We start from the raw sequence: 26,912 nt of genomic DNA, 5'->3' as shown, positions 1-26,912 counted from the left end.
GACTGGGCTCTCAAAGCCATTTATCTTTGTTCTACCAAATGCCCAGTTCTGCTGATGGTTTTAAATCATCTGCATTACTTTTCTTAAATTCCATGCACATCTTCCTGAACTATTTGCTTCTGCTTATTTCTTCCCTTTTGATGAAGAAGTTGAAATGATAGAGATGCTTATCTGAAGGATCTTCTACCAAAAAAAAATAAATAAATAAATGAAGGCAATACTTTCGCTTCACCTTCTGCGTCACCTGGTCTTCCTACGGGCTCTATTTCTACTGCACCGTCTCCAGAATGAGTCCAGGCTCAGTGTCTCTGACTTGCCTTCAATGCGCTTCTTTCCTTTGTAACCCACTGTGTCACTTTCAGCCAGACATGGGGCCTCTCTGGCCCCAGGATCATCCTCTTTAAACAGGAAGCTATAAAAGATGAGGGGCTGGCATTCTTTTCACACTAAGCTGTAAGCTGCTGCGGGTTAAATTGAACCTTTCCTCTATCTTTTAGTATTTGTGTCCCAGGTATCATAGCTCCTTTCAGCTTCCATGGCCCTTCCTATCTATTCCAAAATACTTTCCTCACAGTACTCCTTGAGGCATTCCTAGATGACTTCCTTGAGGGCAAAGCAAGAATTGTTTCAGGGGTTAAGCTTGCTACTTCTCCATGCACACCCTTTCCATGTCAATATGATAACAGAGATAAGGATAAAGAGATCTCTAACACCAGCCAGACTGAGATAGGTCTTGCCTCCTCGCCATGCCGCCCACGGCGAGTGTTGACCATGTGTGTCCTGAGAAGAAAACTATGGCTGTGGCTGCCACTCTGCCGGACCAGCCCTGGACCCTTAGCCAAGCCAAGGACGTTTAAAGATGATGGAATCAGCAAAATGAAAAGTAGCCTCAATAATGAGCATGACGTGCGGCCCTACAGTAAAACAGTTTGGGATGTAGGTAAAGCAATGCTCAAAGGCTAGTATAACAGTAAAAATTTAGAAGCAATGTCCAACATCAAGAGACCATGGACTTTATGGAAAGGGATTTAGGGAGTCATTGAAATGTTTACGCAGCGAGTGCCCTGATGAGATTTCTGTTTTAGAAAGATTAGCTTTTGCTAATGAAGAGGCCACTGTGGAGAGGCATGTAGTTTAGAAAAGGGACCCTGGCAGCCAGGACCACTGCTGGGATGAACATGAAGAGGCATATCTGAGGGCTTCGGGGAGAAAGAATCTCTAAGGAAGGACTTTCCGGCTGATTGGATATGGAACTTGGGAGAGAGCTCCAGCTGGTCAGACATTAATCAGACCCCTCCAAGGTCTTTCAACAACCTTTTCTCCTCAAGGCCCTTTTCTGTGTGAACCTGTGTCAGTCTCAGAACAGCCATAGGGAACAGAATCAAACAGAAAAGCCTGTCTTCAGGGTCACCAGTGTCTCTGCATGACGTCTCAGCCTCCCTCCGCCTGCAAGCTTCCTGCTTCCTTTACGCTTAGGCACCAGGGCTCTCGGGAGCTGGCTAAGTCTTACAAAATGTACCGGAGCTCCTGAACCTCACTGAGCCTGGTTTTACTTGTGTAAATTAGGAAAAGAGTGCACACTCCCTAGGGACACGATGAGTCAGACCCGGATCTATGGCACCTAGCAGTGTGCCGGTACAGGACAAGCTCTCAAAAAATAGCTGTTATGCACGTGATCCCACCCAGCTAAACAGTATTTTATATTGTTTAAGTCAGATTATTTCCTCTCCCAGAAACATCTTGTTTTCTACTCTTGCCTCCAATACTAACGACGAAATGACAGATTTTGCAACCATTAGAGAAATCTGTGGCAAAAAAACCCAAAAAACCCCACAGCGGAAGGGGCATTCTTTTTGTGAACTAGGCTCCTTCAATACTTACGGCCATTCCCTCTCCAGTACTTGCCTCCTTCACCCTTATAGACACAATCCGTCAGCACAGCCCAAAGAACAAGAGAGATCCAGCCCTGCCTTTACACATTTAGTCTGTGTTCTGACCAAGCTTCTGAGATGCTGAAAAGCCTCAGTGTCTCCTGGCTATGGAACCAGGGGAAGTCAACCAGAAATCTGGGAAGAGTGTCAACACAGAATGTAAAGCTTCGCCTTCTGGAATTCTCCCTTCCTACTTTCCAGGTACTGTGATCACCCAAGCCTCTCTCCTTTGATTTTTCAAGCTAATCCAGCTAATATGACTTAGGTTTTTTGTCTGAGATTCAGCCACTCCACGTAACACAGACTGACTGGGCCCTGTCCTCAGGCTAAAAGCTCTGAAAAACAGCTGCCACCTTCTCTCCGACAGCAACTTCCTTTCACTGTCTGCCTGTCTTTGGTTACCTTCGATGCCTTCATATACTTACCTTCATTTTCTGTGTTTTGTCCAGAATTCGGTGTCTTTACTTATTAGAGGACTGGTCTGGCAGGAGCTACTAAGCCTTGCTGGAAATAGAATCCCATAGTATTATTTACATCTTTCAAACAGAATAAAAACCTACAATGGAGTTTTTTTTTTTTAAGTTATAAAAATTATCCAAATATCACTACCCTAAATATTCACATTTTTCCCACCTGTGGTTCTTTCCAATTTTTGTTCCTGAATATATTTTTAATTAGTTCATAAGATACTTATACTATGGGAAAGATTGAGGGCAAGAGGAGAAGGGAGGGACAGAGGATAAGATGGTTGGATGGCATCACTGACTCAGTGAACATGAATTTGAGCAAACTCCAGGAGATTGTGAAGGACAGGGAAGCTGGGTGTGCTGCAGTCCATGGGGTCACGAAGAGCCGGACGTGACTTAGCCACTGAACAACAACACTGACCCAATCTGTCATTTTGACTTCCATGCTCCACTTTTTATAACATAGATTATAATGAACAACTTTGCTCCTGTTCTACAAATAGAGAAATAGAGGTCTGCATAACACAAGTAACTTCTCCAATACTTCACAGCCAATCAGGAATTAGATTGCAAATATTCTGGTCTTACACTGGCTAGTCTAGCAATAAATTTTAAACAGTCACCCTACCCTCCTTTTCTGACATTTACAGAGGAGGTTAGAAATTTGTGCTCATTTCATTTCAAAAAGTATGGGCATACTTATGAGTTTCTCGAGGCATGAAGATAACAGAAATCAAACAGGACAAGCTTTACCCTAGTTCTAAGTACTTAAAAACTCAGTTTCAAAAAGAATTTTTTTGAAAAACCTTAACTTTCCCCCATCCACAAAGTCACTTCTTTATAAAGTTCACTTGACTGGTGTTTCCTTACCTGTCTATGTCTGGTATCAAATTTCCAAGAACTAATATACTTCACGCTTCCTACACACAAGCAAATTCCAGACGGAGTAGTCAGTGCCCCCGCATAGGCGATGGATTCCCAGCAGGGTGGATGTGTCTTGGCATTGCGCTTTTTTTTTTTTTTTTTTTTTAATGTGTGGGATTTGGAAAAAGAATGTTGAAAATTCCTTTTCCCCATAACAGTTTAGGATTCTAAGTCATGTAGAACTGAGACAGTTATTTGCCATGCAATATAAACACCAGTACCATAGCCGCCCGCACCCTTTGCCAATCTTAGCATGCCTTGAAAAACTCATTGGTCTGGGGATGCTGCTTCAAGATTTTACTCTCCTCTGTGATATTTCTTATGCAGAAACACACCCTTGGCTTCCCTGTGGTAGGCCACCTGTGTCGGGGGAGTTAGGCTGTTGAACATTTAGCTACTAAGCAGAGAAGTCCTTCCCAGCCCTCTTGTTCTATTTAACCTACTCTCATCTGATGTATCTTACAGGCAATATATAGATATTATATATATATATATATATATAATATCACAGGCTACTAGACAGTAAGATTCTGAGACCAGTGACCAGAGATCGTATCTCATTCTAATATTTCTTGGACTTTCCACAATGTTCTGTACACAGCCCATAGTCTATAACTTCTTGGATTTAACTGAAATAAGCTATAGAAAAGTTTTAATATACTCTCTAACAGTTTCTTGACCATGAGAAGACCTCTATTTTCAAAATCTAAGTGACAGAAATGTGCTTATGAAACAGGAATATTTATTGGCTAAGAACTTACAGTGAACTTTATTTTTTGTAAAAACGCTTATCGATGCAACTTAGATATTTTTAAGCCAAACATATCTCCAAGAATACTGCCTTAAAAGGAATACTTTGTGGTTTGATACCTTAGCAAGCTTCCAAAAGAGAAAGAGATACTTCAGCAAATAGATATTTATATGTTAAAAGCAAAGTGATTTGATAAATTACATGCCATAAACAGTTTTGAAAGAAAGGAGACCATAAAACCAGATACTAGTATAATTCCAAAATAATACTGATGCCAAGATAGCATTTGTCAGTGTATTCCTAATAACAGGATTTCTAAAATATGCTCCAAGGGGGAAAAAAAATACTAGCAGTCAAATATTTTCAGGAAGCAATGTTCACTATAGCAGCCAGTTAAAGATTTGCAGTTCACATGATTGTCCCATGGGCTTTAAGAAGCTTCATTTATTTAACCCAGGATTCTGATAAATGTTATTCTGGGAAGCAGGGTGAGGAAAGATGCAATCTGCACTCAGGCATCATAGCTTCTAGTCCTGGCTCAGTTACTTAACATGTGTAAGCTTAAGCAACGGGTTTAATCTTAAGAATCCTGCAGATTTCATCATCTGGAAAATGGGAAACAATCTTTACTTCACAAGATGCTCTTATCTTTAAAGTCAGAATAAGATATTACCCTAAAAATCCCTCGTAAAGCTTAACACACATTTGGCACTTGGTAGATGACAGCATCTCCTGATCCTGCTGTTTTCCTTCTCCTCCCCCTGCCGCCCGCGATTTCTTCCCTTTCTTCTCCTTCTTCATTGACTGTTACTAAGTTTCTCAAATGAACAGACTGACTTTGATTTAATAGATCATCAGTGTTTGCTTTAATCAACCTTTCAACCTTCGCTTGCCAAGAGGCAACAGTGAATCCCAATTCTTGCATCTATTTCTATAAAGTCCAACAAGAGGCAAATTTAGAAGCCCGTTCTCCGCCCCTCTTCCCCAACTGCCAGGCTCACCATGGGCAAGAACTAATAAGAAAGGCGCATCCAGCTTTTTTTCAGTCCTCTGGCACACGAGTACACATCCTCTCTTGATTAAATGCCTTCCTTTCGTAGAGCTCTTTGGGGATTAATGCTTGAAAATATTATTACCTTCAGAATGCAAAGTGAGAGTGAAAGTTGTTCAGTCATGTCCAACTCTTCACGACCCCATGGACTATACAGTCCATGGAATTCTCCAGGCCAGAATACTGAAGTGGGTAGCCTTTCCCTTTACCAGGGGGGTCTTCCCAACCCAGGAATCGAACCGGGGTCTCCTGCATTGCAGGCGGATTCTTTACCAACTGAGCTATGAGGGAATGGCAAATGCCTTTCGGCAGGGACCTTGCATTCACTCTACTAACATGTGCTGATTGTCTACTGAGCCGCAAAGCCGCATGGGTGCACGTGTGTGCACCAGTGAGGGGACAGCAGTGTTCACAGCCAGATGAACGCCCTAATTTACAGTGCTCTTTACTGAGCCCCCGGCCTTTGCTAAGTCACGCGCTCAGGCTTTCATTGGCATGCTCACGTTCTCATCTAGTCCTGAAGGTGGGGTAAAAGAAGACAGACTGGTCAAACAACTGGAAAACCGGAAAACCTGCAGTGAAGCCATTCAGACACACCATTTTGTTGGGGGCAGGTGGGGGGGGGCACTCCACAAAATAACTGGATTTGATGGGTTTTCACATCTCTCTATTCCCTGAGGTGAAAATCAGCAAGTTTAGTCCAGCCTTGAAATGCCCTGATCAATTCATTTCTTTTCTAGTCATGCTTTAAGCACCTACTCTGTGCAGGTACCATAGTCCTTCCCGGGCCTAGAAATGAAATTGAAAGAATCCTTGAGAAGCCTGACTTTGAAAAGCAGAGAGATGCACAAGAACTATAGCGGAGACGGGATCAGGGATGGGGGGCCAGAGAGCGTCTGTTGGCCTTTGGCTTATGATACTACTGAACAGGGTTTCTATCTCTCACATCAGTTCTGTAAAATCAAAGTGAAACAAACAAAAATACCACAGGTACCAGAATATTGTCTACAAGATACACATCTATGTTTAACTATTTCGCAAAAGTAGATATAAGATCGTGTGCTTAAATGTATTTAAGATGAATGTTGAATGGAAGGTGTGGGCAGTCATTATTGATTCAGGGTTCTATTAAGTGTCTTCTATTGTGCCATTAGGTCCTGGACTTGGGCCTGTTCAGGACTTCAACAGAGCTAATAAGATACGGACTTGACCTTGCAAAGTCCTACCCATGTCCACAGAAAAAGAAGTTGCACAGAAGATACCAGCGAGACGGCAGAATAGGAGTCTTCTATCGTCAGCCTGAGAGAATGCTGATTTTTGACAACCACTCATGGATGAGCCTGCCTTTGTGAGAAGCCAGAAGTCCAGCGAAAGAGTTCTAGTACACCTTTAGCAAAGTTTCTGAGAACAGACTCACTGAAGAAAGTAAGAACAGTTTTGCTTCACCTGTGCTACCTCTTGTACAGCGCGACACAGCTCAGCTGTGTCAGGAGAGACCCCTTCGGCCTGTAGTCTCCCCCATTGGAGACACTGGACGCACAGCAAGTCCGCACTGGGCTTCTTCAGCTGTGCAGGATGCCGACAAGAGGACCACTTCTTCCCTGCCCCAGAGAGGATGCTAAGGCGGCCCGAACAGGTGAGGCGTGGGAGGAGCTGGGACCACAGCAACCAGGGCCTGGAACTCAGTGAAGTTCTGAGCATCCTTCTGACCTCCGTGTGGACTCCATCAGGAAGCACGTCTGTGCAGGGGCCTTGGGAACACAACACCGTGATCAGACCTAAGACTTAAGTAATTAATCTACCAGCAGAGCAGAAGAGGGTCTGCAATGGGCTGGAGAAGAGGAGGTGGGGAAGCAAGTTAGAAAGCTATAGTAAAAAATAATACAGAAAAGAGGTCAAGAGAATCAAAGTGACAACAAGAATTAACATGAGGAGTCTGAGACAAAGAGATACTATGGAAACGGCAGTAATAGGACTTGACGTGAAAAAAAAAAATTCCTGAAACTATCCAATTGGCTGAATTTAACTTTCAATTATACATATATTTTTTTCTTTTAAAATTACACAAATCCTTAAAACACAGGATTGGTTTCAACCTGTTGCAGTTAAGTCCTCTTGCAGGGTCATTACTTGGGTATAATTTTCCCTCCCCGATTTGTTTCTGGGGAGGAACAAAAGAGGAAGGGTGTCTGAGTTGTGGGTCCCATGTTTCTGAGCACGCTCTCCCCGCTCAGCAAACATCTGCTTCCCATCAGCCCGAGCGGAGGCGGGATGTGCAGCAGGGCCCGGGATGAAACGCAGCAGATGAAGTCTAGCATCTCATTCATCAGGAGCTTCCAGACAGTCTTCCCGCCCTGGACCGGGGACCTCAGATGACACTCCCCATGCTCCCTCTCCTCGGTGTGGGCTTGACAGGGACAGGGTGCTCAGACCGGGACTGTTATTCTTGTCCACCTTCCAAGTGGTTCCTTGGAGACCTCATCAACTTCCAAGCCCTCTCCTCAAAAACCGAGGGGTAACTCTTAAGGACTGAGAAAGGAGAAGAATTCCATTTGCAATGTGATCTAAGAGCCTCTCTAGTCAGCTGCTTTCACTGCGTGAGCAGTTACTATAAATTTGCTGCACCAAATAAAGGGAGGATAACATAAGAAAGAAAAATGGAACTTTAATGAGAAATGTGGTATTGTAAAGGGCTTCCCTGGTGGCTCAGACAGTAAAGAATCTGCCTGTAATGCAGGAGACTCGGGTTCAATCCCTGGGTTGGGGATAGATCCCTTGGAGAAGGGAATGACAACTTATTCCAGTATCCTTGCCTGGAGAATCCCACGGACAGAGGAGCCTGGTGGGCTGCAGTCCATGTAGTACCACGAAGTGAATTTTGTCCATTTTCTCAGCAGCAGTGAGCGGTCACACAGTTGAAAGGTCCCTTAAGCCCTGTCATTCTCCTCAAAGTATTTCAGATTCAAGGGCAATATTGACCCATCAACGCTCAAGCACTGAAGACAGACAGCTACTTGTGTCCGTCGCAGACCTAAAGGATCGTTCCCAGAGCCCACTCTGTTCAACAGCTAATTTGGGAGAAAGGCACTTTCCCTGAAACCTTTTGGCTGAATCAGTGATTACTTAACCAATTAAATCTGCAAATATTTATTAAGCAAGTACTATGAACTATTCTACTTAGTAAAGATACACGGGGGAAAAATATAAAAACCCTAGCCATCTTGGCACTTACATTTCAGAGGGTGATACCAACAAAAAGGAAATGGAAAACAAGTGTAAAACTTGAAAAGACAAAAACACAGTGTAGACTTAAGAGTTGAAAGAAGTTGCATTTTTGCTTGGGGCGTTCGGAGCAGTCCTCAATGAGAAGATGAAGGGTGAATGGCTGAGCAAGACAAGTGTCTCGCAGAAGAGGATTCCAAGGAGCCGGCGAACAGCCAGGTGTGCGCCTGGCCGCCCTCGGAGCAGCGAAGGCCGTCAGCGCAGCTGCAGCAGAGAGGGGGCTGGAGAGCGGGCGCGGCGGGCTGACAGGCGGGTGGGAGGGTACCAGACACTGAAGGCTCTGCAGAGCCTGCGAAGGGTCTCAGCACCCCAGCAGTGTAACAGCACTGAAGCTTTCACACGGTCGTACTCACGTCTCTGGAGGACACACTCAGGACGGATTAATATCGACAAGTCTCCTGAATTCATGACAGATACATTAGGGCAGATGCGCCAAAAGCAATACAAAAGAAGTTAAGATTTGGAGCAAGAACAAACTCCATTTTTAGCCAAAGTATAACTTGTAAGGACGCTGAGCACAAATACCCTCGAAGGACGAAAACGAGGCGAATCTTTGCACTCAGACGTTTTCTCTCACTGTTCCATTTCCAAAGTGGAGAGAGCCTCATTCTGCTCGTCTCTCCTTTACTTAATCGATGGTCTCCTCCCCATTCCATTTTGCCTAGCTTTTGGAAAGGAGTTTGCATTTCTCCAAAGTCCATAGCCGTATTTTTTTCCCCCCCACAGCAAGTGCTGAGTAACGCGTCGGAGCATCTGGGCAACCTCAGTGAAGGCACGACCCAGGCCTGCTGTGATGAAGGAGGGCGGAAGTTAGTGCATCCCTGAAGAAGTGTTCTATCGTCACAGAGAACATGGGGTGGAATCCAAAGGGAGGTTACAGAAGGTTCTGAAGGTCAAGTATTAGGCAAACGGCGCCCATTGAAACCAGCTTGTGCTTTCTACTTCCTGATAAAAGTTTACTGCTTGCTCTAAAACTTAATCATGGGATCTTTAATATGTATTATATTTAACACTGAACTAAAAGGGCAGAAGGTGGTTTTTTGTTTAAAGTGAAATGGAAATACAAAGTGTAGGAAAAAAATAAAGGAGGGGAATCATTACCTCATATTCCTGTGCTGACTTCCCATTAGGGAAATAAACAAGCATTTGAAATGCAAGTACCTGGGGAATATTAATAATAACAGTAGTAAGAGTGAGGCTCTCATCAGCGTTTTATGAGCATTATCTCGTCTATTCCTTGGATACTATTATTACTCCCATTTATCAAATGAGCAAACTGAAGCTTAGAGAAGCTCAGATAACTTGACGGGGCTCAGATGAACTAAACCAAGCCATCCTGACAAGCTCTCACTCTGAGATTCTATGTCATACTGAATTAACTTGCATTTCTCTGCAATGTGCGTATCTCTATGTACGACACAGAAATTCCAACAAAATGGAAAGCTTGTAATCTTACCAACTCACCTTCTCTTTCTTGACATGACATTTCTTACATTTTCCAGGTACACTTCCATACAAACCATTCCCCCACAGCCTCACACCTGGAGGTACCAAGTGCTCTGGGGACTCCAGACTCAAAGACAACCTCCCACTGCTGAACTGGCTTTGATCAAAGAAGTGTACTTTAATGTAAGGAATTCTCAAAAATAGCAATTCACCTCTGCCCAGCCACTTACATTTTATGAGAGTGAAACATATACCCAAAATGAACAGAAAGCAGAAAAGTCTATATATTTAGTTTGCAGTCCTTTTTTATACTCTTTACTTTATATTGGAGTATAAATGATTAACAATGTTGTGTTAGTTTCAGGTATACAGCGAAGTGATTCAGTTATACATGCATCTATTCTTTTCCAGCTTCTTTTCCCATTTAGGTTATTACAGAGTACTGAGCAGAGTTCCCTGTGCTGTACAGTATGTCCTTTTTGGTTATCTATTTTAAAGATAGCAGCGTGTATATGTCCATCCCAAACTCCCAATTTAGGTTTCCCCCTAACCCTTCTGCCTCCCGCCTTCTGGTAACCATTGAAAGGTTGTTGCTGAACCACAAAAGACGCCAGGATTCTTGGCCTCTGGAGGAGAAGAATTCAATCCGGGGCCAGAGACAAGGCTTGATAGCTCAGAGCTTTTGTGTAATAAAGTTTTATTAAAGCATAAAAGAGATAGAGAAAGCTTCTGAAGGGGGCAGAAAGAGTACGCCCCTGCTAAGTCTTTAGCTGGATGTTATATAGCTACCAGCAGTCTGCTAATTAAAGAAAGGAAATGTCTCAGAACTCAGAGAATGGCACCAGACCCCTCACCCACAAGATGCAATCTGAGATAATCCTGACACCAGGTGAGTCATCCCGAGTCATAACACAATTGACGTGAATCTTGAAGAAAGGCAGATTCCCATACAAATACATAGTTTCATTAACACAGATCAGGAGAAGAGTGTATGAGTATCACATACTGGTCTGTCAGGTTGGTTCTGAGCCTGTAGGGGGAACGGACTTGGAGACAGGGTCTGGGGTAAATGCATAGCCCGTTAACATAGCTTAAGACAAACATTTCCATAAGAAAAATGCGTTGGTTAGCTCAAGGTTTGAGAAAAGTTAAGTTCAGGTGGAAGCAGGTGTCACTGTGTCAACACAGAGTTTTAAGAGAAAGCTCCTTTTAAATCTGTACAGAGAAGGGGAAAATGTAACACTAGTCTGTTTCTTCCTGCCGCTTAAGAGAGAGAGAAAAAATGACCCTCGCAGCCTGTCTCCTCCGTTTGGAGACCCCTGGCCTTCCTGCCTGTTACCCTCTCACAGTGATTACACTCAAATGTGGTTATCATTTTCCTTATTAAATTATTGATATCATTGACTTGGCATATCATGTGCCATATCACAGCATGGGCAAAGAGCCTCTTCTGCCTCTCGAAAGAGCTATTTGTCCAAAATACACAGAGAAAAGGCAGAATGTGGATTAATGATTATTAGAGTGTGAGTCATGGTTTCTGTACGTGTAGCTCCAGTGGGGTCAGGGGTCTTTGATAAAGGTCATCTCCCCTTGAACCCTGAATCCCTCTAACCACCAGAAAGACCGTATTTCCCATGATGACGTTCATGGTAACTAATACACGGTTTGATAGCTGCCCTTTGAACAGTGCTAGGGTAAAACGGGGGCATTTGTGGCTCTTAACTGGGAAATAGCTCAATGATCCGTATGCTTCCAAATCTCTTTGACCTTTCAGTTGCCACACCGCCTAGGTAGACTCTACAGATATAGATACATTTCAAGAGCAGAGTGGAAGTCATGAAAGTAAATCCAAATTAGGTTTAGATTTTCCTTAAAATATGAAAATCACACTCAGTTTTCAGCATCACTGAGCAACTGAGTAGCAATCTTTTTTTTTTTCTTTCTTCCACAAATGACCTGGGATCTGAGAAGGACTCTGGAGAGTGGGTCTGTTAACCCTGGTGGTGGCTTCTCACAGTTTGCTACTCTGACTGTAGGAACTAGACACAAATTATTGAGCTCCACTGGGAGCTCTGAGTCACCCCAGTGAATTCAAAGTGACGGTGTGACACAGATTCATTCACATGGTATTATGTCATATGAAACTAGATCATTACTCTGCAAAAATCCCAAGGAGAACGAGATGCATCGACCACAAGGAATACGGCAGCTGACCATACTCCTACTTTTTAATATGCACCATGCAAATGGAAGGCTGGATTTAGCCTGGGCTTTCTCGGACAGCTGCAGTAACGTAGTCTTCTGTGGGTGGGTTAAGGAAGAGAATAGATGTTTCTTTCTAGTCTTGTTCCTCATTTCCTATTGGTTTAAAATTCCAGCTGTATTCTACATAAAGAACTTCATTATTTTTCTTAACCTGTTTGCTACCAGCAACATAAACCAGTTCTGGAGAAGGAGTTAATTCTGTCCATGGGATTTCCCAGGCAAGAATACTGGGTCCATTTCCTTCTCCAGGGAATCTTCCTGACTCGGGGTTCAAACCTGCATCTCTTGTGTCTTCTACATTGGCAGGTGGATTTTTTTTTTTAACCACTCAGCCACCTGGGAGGCACAATCATTACTTTGTATTTCAATTTCTGATGACCTACTTTTTGTGAACAAAATAACCACAAGATTCTTCTTTTATCATCTACAAAACACACACACATACTTGCCTTAATGAGTACGTTTCATTCTTCCAATCACTTAGAATGCTTTCAATTTCCATAAAATGAAACTCTAAACTTAAGCCCAAAAAAACCTTCATTATTTTACATGCCAAGATGTTCTCAGCTAGGGCAGATCCGGAACTGGACAATTAAGCACATCAAAGATGCTCTCAAAGATCTGTCACTTTCCATCTTGATGCTCTATCATCCTTATCATGCTGGCTCTGTTCTCAACGTGTATCCCTTAAAGTTACAAGGTGGCTGCTGTGGTTCCAGCCATCACAAGCAGACACAGCAATGACCAACAGTGGAAGGTGAGGCTTCTCTCGCTTACATCTTCTGTTAATTAGCCATGAAGCTCTTTCTACAAGCCCCTTAGGGATACTTCCTCTGATTTCTCCTTGGACCCAATGGTACCACATGACCTTCCCTAAACAGTTCATGCAAAACAAACATATAATTTTGCTTATAAGGAGTAGGGAAGAGATGGAGATTGTTGTTTTAGTTAACAATATTTGCCACATTCTCTAAAGCTCTTACATAGTTGGTGTACGGTTTATATTAATCACTATGAAAGGGCTAAAGTGAAAGTGGAAGTCACTCACTTGTGTCCGACTATTTGTGACCCCATGGATATACAGTCCACGGAATTCTCCAGGCCAGAGTACTGGAGTGGGTAGCTGTTCCCTTCTCCAGGGGGTCTTTCCAACCCAGGGATCAAACCCAGGACTCCCACATTGCAGGCAAATTCTTTACCAGCAAAGCCACCAGGGAAGCCCAAGAATACTGGAGTGGGTAGCCTATCCCTTCTCCAACAGATCTTCCCAACCCAGAAATAGAACCAGGGTCTCCTGCATTGCAGGCAGATTCTTTACCAACTGAGATATTGGGGAAGCCAAAAGGGCTAAAGGAGGGGGTTAATTAGAGTAAGATTCAGGCCGGGAACTTAAAATTTAAATGGTGATACAAGATAGAAAGGGAAAATAGCTAACAATTTCAAAATTAGGCAATCAGAATTCCACTATGCAATACGACTTTTTGAAATATTAAGAAATCTGTTTGTACCTCCCTCTCCTCTTCCCTGCAAACTCTCCCATCACTTCGTCCATTTGGGACTGTGTTTCCAAGGAAATGAGGCCAGAATGGAATGGAGAGTATATGGAGCTGTGATTGACTTCCTCACTGCACCCTACAAAATATGTTCACAATTAAGTCACTGTCAGTATTGATGGAAAAGGTGCCTATTTCAAACATGTTGAATTTATACATGTTCTAGAAGAATCCCTCATCTCAGCACAGCAGAGCTTCTAGACGAACGACCACTTTGGGCAGGGTCCCGGGCCAAAAGTTCTCTCTTTAATATCGGACAGAATAGAAGCAAGAGCAGTGCACACACCTCGTGTGTTTCCAAACACTCGGTGAGATCAGATTCTCCTCATTTAAGGATGGGAAAAAAGAAAGAACAGCTAAATGGACCTAAGGACAGAGGGCCCTTAGAATAAGATGAAAGAAAGCCTCGAGAAAACTCAGAAGATATGGACTTCTGAAAAGGATTCAAGTCCAGAAACCAGAAGACAATGCTCAGTAGTATAACAGAACTGCCTTCTGTACAGCAAACATTAAAACCCGTTAAGCAGTAGGGACTTGCCTGGTGGTCCAGTGGCTAAAACCTGTGCTCCTAATACAGGAGGCCCAGGTTGGACCTTTGGTCAGGGAACTAGAGCCACAGCTGAGTTCACACGCTGCAACTCGAGATCCCGAGTGCTGTCACCGAGATCCAAGTTCCCCCATGCTGCCACTAAGACCCCATGTAGACAAAGAATAAATAATATTTATTTATATTTTCATAATACATATTATAAAAATAAGTAAACTATAAATATTTTATATTTATTTATATATGTATGAAGCCAAATAAGAAATAAATAATAAGTATTAAAAAACCCATAAGGAGCAAACATATAAGATAACAATATTAAAAGATGAATCAGGAAGACCAAAAAATTAGCTATAAAGGCAATAAGCTGAAACAAACAAACAAAAACACCCATGCACAAAAAAACATGAGACAATAAAAAGAATGAGCAACAACTAAAATTAAAAGGGCAAAATTAAAGTCTTCATGACAGGATCTTAAAGGCAAAAATTTTCAATCAGTCATTTCCAAACAACGTTGGTCATACCTCTTCCAAAATAAAGAGGTGAAAAGCAAAGGACCAAATCTGGTGAAAGGAGAGATGATAAATATAGAAGCTTAGAATTACAATTATTTCCAAGGATGGAAAAAATGCACTATTTCAACACTAGCAGAAGAAACAGTAATCAAGTCCATAATTAAAAACTTTCTGGAACTCAAAACTAAACACTCTAGACTGGAGATTAAACAGATTCAACTTGTTTCCAGTTGTTTTCAATGCTATTAATGGAAATAAGCCCACAAATGGGCAAATTCGGACAAAATTTTGAAATTATGAAGAAAAAGAAAATTTCACAGAAGATTCTGTCCTAATAGCAACCAACACCTCAGGTAAGGGGCCTGGGAAGAAATGAAAACCCTCGAGAAGACGTATGTTGCCAAATCATTCTCAGTAGGAGCTCCCGAGTGTCGCAAAGGCCAACGCTTCCACTTGCTCTTGGATTAACACCGCGTAGCTATCACTCTGAGTGATACAGACAATAGTCAAGTCTATACCTCCTTTCAACCCTATGGACTTGACGTTGGGTCCGTGACACATCACTCTCCAGCAACCCTGGGCTGATAAAGAGACTAGCCGGTGGCTGAGCTCCAGATAACAGTTCTTCATTTTATTTGGGTTTGGTTTTCATGCATCAAAACAGCATAGATCCAGAGTTTCCCCTGTGGGTCATAGGTCACAAAATCCAGGACCGCAGTGGTGGGATTCCCTCAGACTAGTACGAATTAGCTACTAATGTAACAGAACACATGTTGCAGGGAAATGAAAACCAGAAAGGGCAGGAGCTTCCACTCGGCTTCAGGCAGTGAAGCACTGGAAAATTCATGGAGTGTCCTCTATGAGAGGGACTGAAGTACAGCCCAGCACGGATAAAGACTCCATGAAGTTCCATTCTATCTGAGAGAAAGAGAGTCCAGAGTCACTGGCGTTCTTTTAGTAGCACAAACGTGGGAAGCAATCAGACCACCCAAAAAAACTATAAATAGAAAGCATCACTAAAGCACAAGGGGAGGTACGTACAAAAGTTAGGAAAGAGGGAATTACAGAACAACCAGAAATATTAAACCTTGCTAAAGCTTGAATTATATCAAAAATGATGAAACACTGTTAGATTGGGTGATTTGTTGTTGTTGTTTAGTCACACAGTCATGTCCAACTCTTTTCCAATCCCATGGACTGTAGCAAACCCGCTTCTCTGTCCATGGGGATTCTCCAGGCAAGAATACTTGTGGGTTGCCATTTCCTTCTCCAGGGATCCAACCCGCATCTCCTGCTTGGTATGCAAATTCTTTACCACTGAGCCACCGGGGAAGCCCAGATTTGGTGATTAGGAAGTCACTGACAACCCCCTACAGAGAAGGCAATGGCACCCCACTCCAGTACTCTTGCCTGGAAAATCCTATGGACAGAGGAACCTAGTAGGCTGCAGCCCATGGGGTTGCTAAGAGTCAGACATGATGGAGCGACTTCACTTTCACTTTTCATTTTCATGCATTGGAGAGGGAAATGGCAACCCACTCTGGTGTTCTTGCCTGGAGAATCCCAGGGACGGTCCAGCCTGGTGGTTTGCTGTCTGTGGGGTCACACAGAGTCAGACATGACTGAAGCGACTTAGCAGCAGCAGCAACAACCACCTAAATGTGTAGTTTTCACAGAAGGCAGGTGCTGACAACTGGAGGTAGAGATCTATCTATCTATCTCTGAGAGATATTGGTCCAAAGAGAGATTATTTAACAAGCTAAAAACCAGGGGTTTGCACCTCAGTACTGCTGACATTTTGAGCCAAGTAATTTCCTGTTGGGAAGACCATCCTAAGAATTGTAAAACATGCAGAGCATCCCTGGTGTGGACCCACTGGACCCCAGGGAGCGATCCCTGGTTACACAGCCGTGACCCTCTGGACCCTGGGAGTGACCCCGGGTTACACTGTCATGACCCACTGGACCCCAGGAGCGATCCCCGGTTATACAGTCGTGATAACCAAAATATGTCCCAGACATCCTCAACTGTCTCTAGGGGGACAAAACTTTCCTCCAAGGGTATATTAAATATAATTTATATTTATAGGGAAATATATGTATAGGGAAAATATTAAAGTACAGTTACTAGAGAGAATGAGAAAAATTAAGACTCCCCAGAGTCAAAGTACAGCTTGTGAGAAATTTAAGAAATGTCATTTAACTGTTTTATTTCTTACCTTTCACACTTTGTCTCTTGTAACAAACTATCAACAGCTTGTAGGTATCATTCTTTCTATTTTCAAATATTTTTCACAAGAATAGGAGCTACAGTCCACGGGGTTGCAAAAGAGTGGGACACGACTCTGCCACAGAAGGACAACAGATCATAGTGTGTGCGATGGATAACATATCTACACGCTAAGCAGACAAGAGAATTAGTCGAAGGTCACAGCCAGAGGTGACACCTCTGAGGAACCATGTCACACAGACTTCCAGAGGAGACCCTCAAGACCTCGCTCCCTCCCGTCCCTCTGAGAAGAGCACTTTCCATGACCTAGGTTCCATGGGAGTAGCCGAGCCCCAGCCTGGAGCTGCCTGGTCACTACTGTGTAAAGGTCACAGGAGCTGATGCACTTCTCTCTCTGAGGGCCTGCCACGCTCTCGCGCACAGATGATGGAGAAGTAGATACCGCCCGTATCTCTCATATGTCCACTTGAGACTGGCCCATCCAGCCTCCATTCCTGCTTCTGTCCTGGCGTGTAATCTGTTGTGGACAGATTCGAGTCTGAGCTGAGGAAGGTGGAAAACATCCCTCAGATCCTGTTCTATGACCAAGTTTAGCAGGGTATTGCGATGTGGAGTTCAGATGTGAGCTGGGCCAAGCGTGAAACAGGACTTTTCCAGTTACTAGCGTCAGGGTCCTTCCTGTGTGTCCATGTACTAGAAAGTGCATGGTGAATGGTGGCTGTGGTTTAGGACGGGTTCTGGTGTACCTAGGACGCTTGCCATGCTAACACCACTGTAAGAATCCCAAAGCTTCAATTTAACCCTTAACCCATGGCCAGAGTAAACATTTCTTGGACAATAGGTTGAAATGATAATGACATACTTATTTTAAAATATGTCATTAAAAAAAAAAAAACTTCTGTTGATCCTGGCAACATGGATATAAACCTTCAATTGCTGTTGCTGATTAGTGGCTAAGGCGTATCTGACTCGTTGCAACCCCATGGACTGTAGCCCGCCAGGCTCCTCTGTCCATGGGATTTCCCAGGCAAGAATACTGGAGTCGGTTGCTATTTCCTTCTCCAGGGGATCTTCCCAACCCAGGGATCAAACCTGAGTCTCCTGAATCACAGGCAGATTCTTTACCACTGAGCTTCCCGGATGTATGATTTCAATGAAAAGATCACACAATCAATTTCACTTGAAGAATGAGGTCAAGAGGCTGAACCAGGCTTCGTATCAGATACCCATCCCTCCTTGTAAAGTAATGACTTCTGGGGCCAAAGAAGTTGACCCAGACTGACTGTGATGATGCAGATAAAGCGAGTCAGAGTCAAATCTACACTGGCAGGTGGTCTTCTTCAATGATAATCTGGGTGATGATGGAACCAGGCACCTCCACACAGACACTGGCCCCGACTCCCGCTGCCATTACTCAAGCCTGGGGGTAGTGAGGCTGTACCCCAAGCTGTCTACTGTCAGCAAAGGGCCCAAAGGCGAGGGCTGACAGGGAGCCTGGCCTTTCTCTGCAGCTCCCTCTCCATCTTCACCCCCACTCTTTCTGGTTTCCTTTGCTTTCTTTCCACAAAAACTGCGGTCAAGCTCTAGTTTATCAAGTCCTCCTTCTCAACTTCAATCTCTCAGTTCCTTATTGCATGAGGGCTTCAATCTCTCAGTTCCTTATTGCATGAAGGCTTCGCTCACAAACACTACCCCTTGTCAAAGTGAAACTACAAAGGCGCATAAATGCGAAATCCTGGAAAACCAATTCAGCTGAAACTTGCAGTCATCTCTGCCAGACGTCAAAGGCGCTTTTATCAGCTTATTACATTTTCATCACTCATAATCTACTGCTGTCAGTTTCAGGGTATGATTTTTGTTTTGCTTCTTCCTTTTGCTCCTTTCACAGCTAACGTGATGGGGAAAATGACAGATCATAGGATGTTCCAGAGAAGGCAATGGCACCCCACTCCAGTACTCTTGCCTGGAAAATCCCATGGATGGAGGAGCCTGGTGGGCTGCAGTCCATGGGGTCACTGAGAGTCGGACACGACTGAGCGACTTCACTTTCACTTTCCACTTTCATGCATTGGAGAAGGAAATGGCAACCCACTCCAGTGTTCTTGCCTGGAGAATCCCAGGGACGGCGGAGCCTGGTGGGCTGCCATCTATGGGGTCGCACAGTCAGACATGACTGGAGCGACTTAGCAGCAGCAGCAGCAGCAGGATGTTCCAATTAAAACAACAGAATTCACCTTTCAGAAGCACGTTCACGTTTCCTTCTTGCACAAACAAAGGGAATGCAATGCTTTTAATTGCCTGCATTGGCTTAAAAAAAAAAAACTTATATTAATTGAAATATGAAAATAGTGATATAATCAAAGTGGAGAAATGCAACCTTGCCAAGTAGGTGCATTTGTGTTACTTGACTCTAGGGATTTAAACTCAGGATTCTCTCTAAACCCACGGTTCAGGTTCTAAGAACAGAACCAGAAAGAATGTGAAAAGTGAGGCCAAATGGGCAACTGGATGCCTGACCAAGGGAAGCTGAAAGTTCACAAACTCGCTTCATGGGTCGTCTTTCTTTCCACACAAGAGCCACAGTCTGCCCCCAGTAAGGTCTGCATGATCTCCCAATTTCAGTCAAGTCAAATGTAAGCTGACATCAAGTTTATGAAGGGAGGGAGAAAGACCAAAAAAACAAAAGGAAAAAAAGTATGTTATGGTGAAAGCACTTAGGTTCTTCCCTAACTCTTGGAAATAAAATGTTTTCCTGGAAAGACTTTGGATGAATAACTTATGTCATCAGCAGCAGAAACGTTTGTCTTTACAGAAAAGAGGGTTCTGTAAGGAAGAAAAGGTGTGATCCAGCAGGTAATGTTCAGGTCTACAGGGTAATTGCAGCACCCAGGGTTTATACAGCCAAGCACGTGGAAAACGGACATTTTCGGATTTCCTGGGAATTCAAGGTCACTTTCTGGGTTTCACTTTCCTCTCTTTTCTTTTTCTGGAACTTTTACGTGGACTTGGCCCAGACTTCAGGAGACAAGTGAAAGAAGACTACTGCAAGTCAGCAATCAGAGGAGAGTACAGGGAACATGGTCAACACCTACCATCACATTCAAGTGCGAGGGAGGACTGGGGACCCAGCGGTCAGAAGCAGCACAGCAGTGGTTATTCTGTAGAGAGATAAAGAACTGCAGAGTGAACTTAATTTTTTTTCACGTTTAACAGTTGAGTCTCCTTTTAACATGTTCCATCTATACCTCTAGTGTTATTCACTTCTCTCAACACCATTCACAGACGTGGTACCTGAAATATCAACCTCATAAGGCATACATACATACAAAACACAGGGTCCCTCACATGGGTGACAGGCTCTGAAATGACACCGGGACCACACACTGCTGTGTCCAATGAGAAGCGGCCCTGAGGGATGCTCATCAGTTTCCATGAGGGAGCAAGGTAAATATGGAAGCTTGTGTATTTGTCTCCCAGTTTCTTATTTTATCTCTTCAGTTCCTTGGTAACAACATGCCAATAAGAGCATGAGCTACTAATTTATCTGAAGAAAATTATAAGGGAAGATGGACTTGACAAAGCTGGCCTGCAAATGCACATGATTTTGCCAAAAAAAAAAAAAAGAAAAACTTGGTAGAACTCTGACATGCTCAGTCTGTTGTTACTTTTTTATTCCCCAACACAAATCCTTATAACTTAAGAGATGCACCATACCTCAGGGTAACAGGACTCATCTTGGCTTTTTCTCCCTCAAAATTATAACAGGTTGTCTCCATGTACACTCTAAGAACCCTGACTGAGAGGAATAATCAAAAGTGACTAAGTGGTACAATCTCAATGGTTCGCCCTAGGTTGCTTGCTAATACATTACATAGTTTTCCAAGCCCCACAAAAAAAAAAAAAAAATATATATATATATATATATATATAGCAACTCTAACTTTATTTTTTAATGATTTTTATGTGGACCGTTTTTAAAGTCTTTATTGAATTTTGTTACAATATTGCCTCTGTTTTATGTTTTATTTTTTGGCCAAGAGGCATGTGGGATCGAAGCTCTCTGACCAGGGATCGAACTCACAGTCGCTGCCTTGGAACAGGGAGTCTTGGCTGCCGGACCAGCCAGCAGCTGTAACACTGACCTGCTGGAGCTGAGCAGGTGTGTAAGGCATCCTACATGTCCCCAGCTCACTCCTGGGTGTAGCTGACTGCACCTCCTGTGGTTCGGCTGCTGTGTCTTACACCCCAGGCCAGCAGGCCCAGCTCTGCTCTCACCCTCATCATGAAGCCACCACAGTCCTGTGGCTGTGACTCGCTCCATGGCAAACAGATGGAGAAACAGTGGAGACAGAGACTGATTTTATTTTCTCAGCAGATGGTGACTGTAGCCATGAAATCAAAAGACAATTGCTCCTTGGAAGAAAAGCTATGACCAACCTAGACAGCACCGTATGTAAAATACATAGCCAATGGGAATTTGCTGTATGGCCCAGGAAACTCAAACAGGGGCTCTGTATCAATCTAGAGGGGTGGGATGGGGCGGGAGATGGGAGGGAGGTTCAAAAGGGAGGGGGTATATGTATACTATGGCTGATTCATGTTGAGGTTTGACAGAGAATAACAAAATTCTGTAAAGCAATTATCCTTCAATAAATAAATAAAATAAATGGGCTGCTGCTGCTGCTGCTAAGTCGCTTCAGTCATGTCTGGCTCTGTGTGACCCCATAGATGGCAGCCCACCAGGCTCCCCCGTCCCTGGGATTCTCCAGGCAAGAACACTGGAGTGGGTTGCCATTTCCTTCTCCAATGAATGAAAGTGAAAAGTGAAAGTGAAGTCCCTCAGTCGTGTCCGACTCTTCGAGACCCCATGGACTGCAGCCTACCAGGCTCCTCCATCCATGGGATTTTCCAGGCAAGAGTACTGGAGTAGGGTGCCATTGCCTTCTCCGAAAATAAATGGGCAAAGGAGCCAAACAGACATATTAAAAAAAAAAAAAAAAAAAAGCAGAGACATTACTTTGCCAACAAAGGTCCATCTAGTCAAAGCTATGGTTTTTCCAGTAACGTATGGATGTGAGAGTTGGACTATTATGAAAGCTGAGCGCCAAAGAATAGATGCTTTTGAACTGTGGTGCTGGAGAAGACTCTTGAGAGTCCCTTGGAGTACAAGGAGATAGAACCAGTCAATCCTAAAGGAAATCAGTCCTGAATAATTCATTGGATTGACAGATGCTAAAGCTGAAATGCCAATACTTTGGCCACCTGATGTGAAGAACTGACTCATTGAAAAGACCCTGATTCCGGGAACGATTGGAGGTGGGAGGAGAAGAGGAGATGGTTGGATGGCATCGCTGACTCAACGGACATGAGTTTGAGTCAAGCTCTGGGAGTTGCTGATGGACAAGGAGGCCTGGCATGCTGCTGTCCATGGGGTCGCAAAGAGTCAGACACGACTCAGCGACTGAACTGGACTGACTGACTCGCTCGCTACTTGCCTCTTTGAAGCTGGAAGCCAGCAGGCAGAAGTCACGTGACACACAAAGGCCTCACTATGCACTGGACGGATCAACACACCCAGACGTTCCCCTCTTGCTCCTGCTTTGGGGCTCTTGTGAGTCTTCATTAAGACTTTCAGAAATCAGGAAATAAATAATATTGAGGAGTGCTTATTATAAATGAGGCTCTTGTACATTCTTTATATTATAAACAACCTCTGAAACATTTTTTATGAGAGATGACTGAGAAAACAGATGCACCCCGAGATTAACGTTCTGGCTCTCCACCACACGGCTAATAGCGAGGGGCTCCATCCTGAGCCCAGACGCCCTCTCTGAACTCCCAGACCAGCGCTTGTCCAGGAGGGCGCGAGGGGCCCAGCTGCAGTGGGTCACACACTCCTAGGACTTCAGTCAGAGTGAAGCTATTAGAACAGAAAAACAAAACCCAAAACCACAACGGTACTTAACTTTCTCCCTCTGCGTGTGCAGTGCGCTCCCAGGAAAGCGTGTTATCTGTAGTAGAACAGAGGGAAAGACCTTTAATTCACACTTCGTAGAACACATCATCAATAAACTCACTGACTCCTTAGGCTAACCACTTCACTGTGCAGAAGGATAAAATGGTTTTGTTTGCAGTCACCGTGGCTGGAGGCTGACCTGGGGTGAGGACTATCAGCTGTGGGGTCCAGTCCAGGGCTCGCCCGTCTGTCACTGAGAGCTGCCGGCCCCTCCACGCGTGATGTTGGGTTCAGTGCGGCTTTAGAGTGGATGAGCCAGAGCGCCAGGCTGCCCCAAAAGGCGCCTAGCATCGCCTGCCAAGGTGTCCTCCCCTTCCTCCCCGAAGTGGCACTGTCTTTCGGCTCTCCAGTTTAGAGCCTACAGTCTCAGAGGATAAGGACTTAAGTGTCTCAACCACAGGCCTGAACAAGACTGATCCAGAGAGGAAACTGCGCGGAACAGGATACAGGAGGAGCCCCAGGTCTCTGCCAGTGAGGAGGAAGAGGAAAAGGTGTGGCACTCCTTTGGGCAAACCAGAGGGGGGGTTTCTAGAACCTTCCTTAGGAACCCAATATGGTACCCCTGGCCCCAGAGACATAATCGGGGAGCTTCATGAGACACGGCCTCAGTCCATCCCATTCCAAGAGCTGAGACTTGTTCAGAGGCTGTGTCTTTGACTTTCCTAAATAATTGTGTGTGTGTATGTATTCATTCACGCATACGCACTCAGTTGTATCTGACTCTTTGTGACCCCATGGACTGGAGCCCACCAGGCTCCTCTGTCCATGGGGTCTTCCACGCAAGAATACTGGAGTGGGCTGCCATTGCCTTCTCCAGGGGATGTTCTCAACCCAGGGATCAAACTTGTGTCTCTTGCATCTCCCACATTGGCTGGCAGATTCTTTACCAACTGTGCCACCTGGGAAGCCCTTCTTACTAATTGCTGTTCCCTTATTTTCTGCAAAAAAAAAAAAAAAGCAACAGCCACACAAAGACAACTTCAGAAACAGGGACTATTAAATAGGAAACATAGACCCAAAAAAACCAAAAGTGAGGCAGGATAGGGAAAGAGGCTGTTTGAAGAGATAAGCCAGGGAGTCGTGAATCTCTGCCATAAACAAAAATCAAAGAACATTAAACATATATATGCCTTTAAAGAACTAAGATGATCAGAGTGCATTTATTTTTTCAGTGTTATTTAGCCAGGTTGGAAAATAAAACCCTGAAATTAATGCCAAGATAACAGAGGTGGGAGCAGGACTTCTCCCCCTCTTAATTATCTTACTATCTGCCCATCTTAGGTCAACAAACTGGCTATGATTGACAGGTTAAGATGTTTAGGTTAATCGGAGCTCACATAAACCATTTTAAGTTTTCTAAGACGGGAGAATGTTATAAAACAAACATAAAATCCTCTCTCCAACTTCCTACTTTCAGACCTTCTTCCTACCGCCCTCCCCATCTCTCAGAGAAGCGGGTCCACAAAGCGTTTCGGATTATCACCCCAGGCTGGTGGGCACAAGTTTCCATGCAAGCTAACAGATTACTGCATTCTTCTAAATGAAAGGAGAGGATGTGCTTAATCTCACTGGCTTCAGTATATATGACAGAAGGAAAAACAAGTGAATTTGAGTAACGGTCACTGTTCCTCCCCTGAACTCTCTTGCAGATTCTTGACCCTGTGTGGTGAGGATCCGGGTAATGGATGGGGAGATTATTGAGAGGAGCCCAGACGTGCTGGGTAAGTCAAGTAGGAAGAGAAAGGAATCCCTCGTAAAAAAAAAAACAAAAAAAAAAACAGAGTCCATCTGGAAGGTCGGATGGAGGCAGAGAGGGGAAAAGGAAAAAGGAGCTTCAGGGAGAATATGTGGTGGGCGGAATGCGAGGGACCTGACTTGGTAGGCAGGGAGTATGTATATGAAGTGAGAGTGGCCCATTTTAGAAAATTCTGGAGTGTGTATTAAGTGGAATAAAAACATACCAATTTTTTATACCATTCAAGATTAAAAACATCTTTGCAATGAATGTCATTTTGGGCTGGTGCTCATCTGAACATGGCCCAGTGTGGAAACGGAACAGAGAGCAGCCAGCTCTGTGTGGATTACACACTTCCAATGTAAGGTCTGCGTCAAATGACAGCTTAGCTTATCATTCGCACCACGCTTGCCCTCCACAGCACCCTTTTTCAAGGAAAACAAAAAAAAAATCATTGTAAAGATGACTCTAAGTAGACTGCATGAAGACTCCAGTATCAAATGATTGAAGGTCCCAAGGTGACACATACGGTAGAAAATATGCCAGTACAGCAATTAGAAAATTCAGGTCCTATAGCTTACCACGGCTGGAAAACGTGAGGGAATGTCCATCCATTCACTAATTAGAGAAACAGCTGTCACGTGCCCTCTGTTTGTCTGACCCCCTTCTCTGGGAGTGGGCTTCCCTGGTGGCTCAGATGGTAAAGAATCCGCCTGCAATGTGGGAGACCCAGGTTCAGTTCCGGGTCGGGAAGATGCCCTGGAGGAGGGCATGGCACCCCACTCCAGTGTTCTTGCCTGGAGACCCCCATGGACGGAGACTCGTGGGCTACGGCCCACAGGGCGGCAAAGAGGGACGGGACTGAGTGGCTAACACTTTCACACCTTCACTTTCTTTTCTGTAATGTGGTTACAGCAGTGAATAAAGGAGACCAAAATCCCGCTCTGTGGAGCTAACTTTCTAGGTGAGGAGAGACACGTCATCGGTAAACAGATAAGGATAATATATGGACTGTGATGTGCAGGCAAGTGATGTAAAAAAGTGTAGTAGCTCAACAAGGAGGTTTCGGGACTGACAAGTGTCGGGACCGGATAAGCAAGGAAGACAGCACATTTGAAGAAGTTGAGGGTTTGAGCCATATGAATATCTGGAGGGCAAACACCCCTGGCAGTGAATGCAAAGGCCCTGCAGCAGGAGCTGAGCAGGCATTCCTGAGGAAACTACAGTTTTGGGGGTTTTTTTGGCCATGCGGAGAAGCAGGTGAGATCTGGTTCCCTGACCAAGGAACAAACCCATGTCCCCTACATTAGAAACACAGAGTCTTAACCACTGGACCGCCAGGGAAGTCCTGCAACCTACAATTATCAGAATATCTTAGAGTGTTCCAAATTTTATTTATTCATGTACTCCCAGGTGGGATAAGAAAGTCAACTTCACAGAACTCTTGTAAGGTAATTAGAGACAAAGTAGGAAAAGTGCTTGGCTTCTGAGTAACAAACTCATATGAGTAAGTAAATAGCATTCTTCTTGCCATAGGGCTGATCTGCCAAGAGACGTGTGCTGTCTTCAGAAGTCAGACCGCAGGAAAGGCTACCGGGTAGTCCAGCCTGGGGGCAAAAAGGTGATGATGGATGCAAATTCAAACCACAGTTCCATTATTCACAAGATACATAAACTTGTATCGATTACTCAGTCTGGAAGTCTCTCTTTCGTAATCTATAAAGTGGGCATAATGATATCCATCCTTCAGAGTGGCTGTGAGGGTGAGACAGAACACTGAGAAGAAAGAGCAGCACTAACAGCTGACGTGCATCATGCTTGGCAGGCACAGGCGCAGCGCAGAGCTGTCTTCCTGCCTCGTTTCATTCCACCCCCTAAGACCAGGAAGTAACATTACACCCATGTTACAGATGAAGAGAGGGGCTTCCCAGGTGACTCAGTGGTAAAGAACCCGCCTGCCAATGCAGGAGACGCAGGTTCAGGCCCTGGGTGGGGAAGATCCCCTGGAGAAGGAAATGGCAACCCACTCCAGAATCCTTGCCTGGAGAATCCCATAGATAGAGGAGGCTGGTGGGCCACAGCCCATGGGGTTGCAAAAGAGTCGGACACGACTGGGCGTTCCAGAAGAGAGAGAAAGAGACAGATGAAGAGACTAGGGTCTAGATAAAAGGCCTGTGGGCCCATAACCAGTAAAGTAC

The 26,912-nt window shown here is 44.3% G+C and overlaps 1 long non-coding RNA gene across 8 annotated transcripts in view; it reads right to left on the bottom strand.

Annotated features, from left to right (window-relative positions):
- Positions 1–26,912, bottom strand: part of LOC133232955 (uncharacterized) — a 450,067-nt gene that overhangs the window by 205,583 nt on the left and 217,572 nt on the right. For 2 of the 8 annotated variants that reach the window (XR_009731526.1, XR_009731528.1), the window contains exon 5: positions 20,056–20,121. The exons of the other annotated variants lie outside the window; for them this stretch is intronic. This is a non-coding gene — a long non-coding RNA (uncharacterized LOC133232955). The remainder of the gene's footprint in view (positions 1–20,055; positions 20,122–26,912) is intronic. 8 annotated transcript variants of the gene reach the window in all.

Source organism: Bos javanicus, chromosome 19 (genome assembly GCF_032452875.1).
Source record: "Bos javanicus breed banteng chromosome 19, ARS-OSU_banteng_1.0, whole genome shotgun sequence".
Lineage (NCBI taxonomy): Eukaryota > Metazoa > Chordata > Mammalia > Artiodactyla > Bovidae > Bos > Bos javanicus.
Note: the sequence above shows the minus strand (reverse complement) of the source record. Positions and strands in the feature narration are given on the sequence as shown.